Genomic DNA, 5,380 nt, shown 5'->3' on the forward strand with positions numbered 1-5,380 from the left:
AGGGTTATGCTATGTACCTGTTTCACGGATGAAACAAAATGTAACTTGGATTTATAGGAACCAACTGACGATGCTACGGCAAACCGAATCTAGCAACCAGCGTACCACCGTTTCAAGCTTTCTTATGCAAAGTGAATTATTATTTTTCTCAATCTTTTTTGGTCCTATCTCTATTAATATTTTTCGTACTAGAATGCTTAATTCTCCCGAAATCTTTCCTCCTCCAAAACTCATAGAAAAGCTCGCTATTTATAGCCTCCTCCAACCATCTAAGAACCTAGGATTGAATGTCTATGATCAAACGGTGGAATTCTAAAACCTAAATATTATTACTCATTCAAAACTAGTCATAAAAATCCAAGGTGACTAAACTTGTGGTACAAAAACCCCACTCAAATGTTGGGATCCATTAAAACTTCATCGTAAACAAAATTGATACAAAAACCCCAAATTTTTAAAAATTGATACAAAAATCCCAAATTTAAATTTTGGTTTCATCAAATTTTATGATGAAATCATCATAAAATTTGATGAAACCAACATTTAAATTTGAGGTTTTTGTGTAAAATTTGATGAAACCAACATTTAAATTTGAGGTTTTTGTGTTAATTTTGTTTTGATGGGATTTTTGTGTTATTTTTGTTTTGATGGGTTTTTTGTGGAAGGATGGTGACCTCTCTGGGATTATAACTTGCAGACCGTTACTCATTTTCAGAAATATTATTCCATTTTTATAAATTCATTGGATATTAATACGAAAAATGCAAAAGATTTCATTTAAGCCTAGGATGTTTAGTTGGAAGGAAAGACTTGGGAACAAAGGAACCTAATATCTAAAGCATGTCGACACTTTGGGGTGATGACTAGCTAAATGTAATGACTAGCTTACTTACGGGAACGGACGGGACTTGGTGGACCCAAAACATTTGGTCGCACTATAGGGAGATATGAACGTCCAGCCAAGGACTTAGGATTTCAAAAGTGGACGAACTCTAGGAGTTCATCATGGTCTAACTTACCCAGTTCATTTTATTCTTATCGGTATAATGGGCTTACTGCGGGTTCGTTGCTACATTTGGTTCGCGACAACATTTTTAATTGGGGAAATTAGGCTCAGGCCCAACCCATGGATAACCCATAATATGAGGCCCTTAATTTAAAAAAGTTTAAATCTAGGCCCCGAGTTTTTAAAAGACCTTGATACCCTTATGCATATTGTCAAGCCCATAATTAAATAAAATTTAAATCTAGGCCCAAAATTATTAAATCTAGGCCCGAAATTATTAAAATACAGTGCGAAGGTGTAAACAGAAGTTACACATGCATATGGCATGTGTAACCAGAAGTTACACATCCTTATGATATGTGTAATGCAAAGTTACACTTGTATATATATGCAAATAAATAGACATCAAAAAAAAAACACAAAAAAAAAAGTTATTACTTTAATATTCATTTACAATAATTTCTTGGCATGTGTAACTAGAAGTTACACACGCATCTGTTTAGTGTAATTGAGAGTTACATATGTGTCTATCTAGTGTAACTGAGAGTTACACATGCATCTGACTTGTGTATTCAGCGTCAACTCCAGTTCCAGCGAGATCATTACCACGTTTAAGCAATTAGCTTTTATGAAGTTATCTGAAACCTGAAATATAACAACAAGCAATCAGTATTTATAAGATCAAAATGAACAGTACATACAACAATGTATATTCAGTTTCACAAGCATCTGACTAGAGTAACTAGTAGTTACACATGCATCTGAATTGTGTAACTGAGAGTTACACATGCATATAACATGTGTAACTAGGAGATACACATGCATATGACTTGTGTAACTAGGAGTTACACCTGCATATGGAATATGCCATTTATCATGAACTTGCAAGCCTAAGTTACCTAAAGCAAAGTATGTGTAAGTAAAGGTTACACATCTAATTAGCATGTGTAACTAGAAATTACACATCTATTTAGCTTGTGTAACTAGAAGTTACACATCTAATTAGCATGTGTAACTGAAATTTACACATCTATTTAGCTTGTGTAACTAAAAATTACACATCCATACCAAAACACCACCACTAAGACAAGCAGAATGTAAAGTAGATCCAACTTACAATGTCTAACACAGCTCTAACATCCATACCAAACCTCTCAGCTTCATACCAAAACACCACCACTAACTCCAAATACAAATTATCTTCCAAATCTGATCCAGTACCACCACTGCCTCCTCATCCTCCTCCAAAACCTGCACCTCCACCATCAACACCACCACAAGTGTTGATTTTCCTGTAAAAGAAACATAAAAATATCAGCCAAACTAATCATTGTATACACAAACTAGTCTAGATGCAAAAGCAATACTTCCAGCCTCCAAAAGTCATAAAACAAGCATGTATAATCAACTAACTAAACAAGCATGTGTAAGTCCCAACATCTACAGATGTTTTAACAATCAGATTTCATCTTATCATCTACAGATACAAGTCAATAACTGAATCCATTGTAATCATGAGAGTTCATCGTTTTTAGATGATTGAATTCAACTAGTATTACCAAGAAATTGAACCTAAAACAACAACATCAACAGTAATAACAGCAATCTAAACGTACCTAGATTCAAAATTCATTGATTCCATAAAAATTATATTTTTCTACTCTGACCTGAATAGAACAACCAAAACAAGAATCAAAACCTAATCAAACTAAATAAGAAAATAGAACTACTAAATGAGTCAATCATATTGAATCAAAACAAAAACGTTACCTGAAGTAGCTTCAAAAGAACAAATTGGAATAAATTGATTGATTCAAATTGGAGTCACCACAATATCACCAACTGAAACCTGAATCATTCAAATTGGAGTTCTTATACAAGATGACAAGTACTACCTAGGTTTAATCATGAATAAGTTGTTTCCAAGCATTAAAAACCTTCAGCTGTTGTATTCAATCAGTATGTGTAAGTAAAAGTTACACATCTAATTAGCATGTGTAACTAGAAGTTACACATCTATTTAGCTTGTGTAACTAGAAGTTACACATCCACTTAGCTTGTGTAACTGAAGTTACACATCCATAATAAAGCACAAACGGAGCTAATACCAGCAGATTAATGAGGATAATCGGGCATACCTGTATGAATTGAACATATCAACAGCACCTTGGAGATCAAAAGCCCATGTTTCATGGTCCCCAGATTTCATAAGGTTATTGCCAACCCACTGGGAAAGTGATTTGAAGAACCCAAGCTCCATCATGTAATCTACAAGCCACCTGAGTTTTAGAAACATAATATGACATGTTAGATAGTTGATCTACTAACGTCAATTCTCTTACGAAGGTATGATTTTCCATGAAAGAAGAAAACACTTCCAAATGTGTTGTTCACTGGCAGTTCATGAACTCCAAAAGTCGTCCACCTTTACAGTGGATCCATATATATGGTAGTGTAGTGAATGTATATATCAACTTCCCAATTGCACAAATGAAAACTGTAGTATACATAAGTACAACAAAATGAAGGAGAATAACTCTTACTTTCTTGATGGGATTTCTGAGGGTAAACTTTGCAAGGTCTGGAAAACCTTCTCAACTTCTCCATCACTCTCTTCAGGATTTACATCTCCAGGTACAGATTCCAGTACCCAAAGTTGTTCTGCATCAAGGAAGTGTAGAAAACTTCATTACATGGAAGGATGGACATACTGGGTTTATTAGCAATTGAAAGAAGCAAAGATCTCAAAAAAGGTTTTGTGTGTCCTTCTTCACATTTTGTAACAATTTTGTTTAGTAAAAACTGAGAATATGTAAATAAACATACTAAATGCCAGATCCAAATACTTCATCTACATTTCGTATCCTTAAATTACAAAAATTAAACAACATCAATAAAACCAAACAACAGAAGCAATTCATCAAACATTTAGAACTCAAAAACAGAATTATCAGATGTTGGTGATACCGAATCTCCAGATGAAAATTATTACTATTAACAGCTTATTCATTAGTTGTTTCCAAAGCAAAAGAAGAATCAGATTTTGAATCACCTGTGAATGACGATTAGTTGTTATCTTCTTTATTTCTGTTGTTGTTGAAGATCTTCATAGTTCCATTGTTGAACCTGCACAATAAGTAAGTCCTAAGGTTTAAAACATCATTACATACATGAAAAACAACAAAGAAGAGGAAATCCCAACTTAAAAAAACCTTGAAAAAAATGAAAGAGATGAAACAATAACTAATTAGATTGTAGAAGACTTCTGACTTGAATGGAGACTGAGAAGAGATGATGAAACCTTAACTTGAGATTCACAAGCTTTAATTTCAGATTCAAAATAAAATTGAAATAATATTTGACTGATTCGAATTCATAGATTATTTGATGCTCAACTATTTTATCTATTGAATCAAATCCATTCAAATCTCTAAATAACTACATCATAACCAGGATGAACTCCAAAAATGCACCAAAATTCCAAAACACCGAGAATAAAATTTCGATTTATCATCGTTTCTAACAGATCTTCTTCTTCTAATAACAAACACGCAGATGATTTACTATCATTCTTCCAGATCTAAAAAAGAAAATGAAATCAATGAAAGAAATATAAACCTAGAAACTTTATATGAATCTTCAAACAGAAAACTAAATTAGAACGAAATCTCTGCAGAAAAAATGAAATCAGATTACGAAATCAACCGATTGAATTGAAATTTTTCCTGTTGGATTTGATTTTCTACGAGAATCTTCATATTCAGTTCATGCTGATGAATTTTCATTGAATCTCCGAAGAATAACTGATGTTGATTTCGAATTTATGTTTAGATAATCAAGATCTTTTTTTGTAAAGGTCAGATCTAAGTTATGAAATCATTACTCACTGGAAATTTCGATTAGAAATCGTGTTCTCGGCCTGTTTCTTCGTCTGAGAGAGAGAGCAAACCCTGAAACTTTTTTCTCTGCAACCTGCAACCGAGCGAGAGAGATGAGAGAGATGAGAGAGAAAGAAAATGAAGAAATGAATGGATCTTATGATTTTTCTCTTGTATATATTGAAAAGGGTAAATTTGACATTATGAAAATGTCACTTTATTATCAAGCCCTAAAAATTAAAGTTCTGGGCCTAAAAATATCAAAATGTGAAAGAATGGAGTTGACAATGAAGGATCCATTTTGTTGGGTTTCTATGTGTTGAACCCATGTAGTAGGGGGTTATAGTATTTTTCACTTTTTAATTTAGACCCAACGGTTGTGCGAAATTGAGGTGTTTACAGTTGCCCCTCTTTGCCAGAAGTTGCCCACAACTGAATGGCAAAGCCATACACCTAATTTCGCACAACAACTAGCTCAACCATCTTGTTGGATTCT

General features: G+C 33.4%; 1 long non-coding RNA gene across 2 annotated transcripts; it reads right to left on the reverse strand.

Annotated features, from left to right (window-relative positions):
• Positions 1-1,589: 1,589 nt before the first annotated feature.
• LOC113292828 lies at positions 1,590-5,003 on the reverse strand. 2 transcript variants are annotated; one of them, XR_003331890.1, is made up of 8 exons: positions 4,894-5,003; positions 4,059-4,132; positions 3,550-3,667; positions 3,145-3,285; positions 2,777-2,855; positions 2,623-2,673; positions 2,124-2,298; positions 1,590-1,651 (listed from the first exon to the last, which is right to left on the reverse strand). It is a non-coding gene; the product is annotated as an uncharacterized LOC113292828 (long non-coding RNA). The 2 variants fall into 2 exon arrangements; XR_003331891.1 differs by having other exon boundaries at positions 3,550-3,690.
• Positions 5,004-5,380: the final 377 nt, after the last annotated feature.

This window comes from Papaver somniferum, chromosome 7 (assembly GCF_003573695.1).
Source record: "Papaver somniferum cultivar HN1 chromosome 7, ASM357369v1, whole genome shotgun sequence".
Classification (NCBI taxonomy): domain Eukaryota; kingdom Viridiplantae; phylum Streptophyta; class Magnoliopsida; order Ranunculales; family Papaveraceae; genus Papaver; species Papaver somniferum.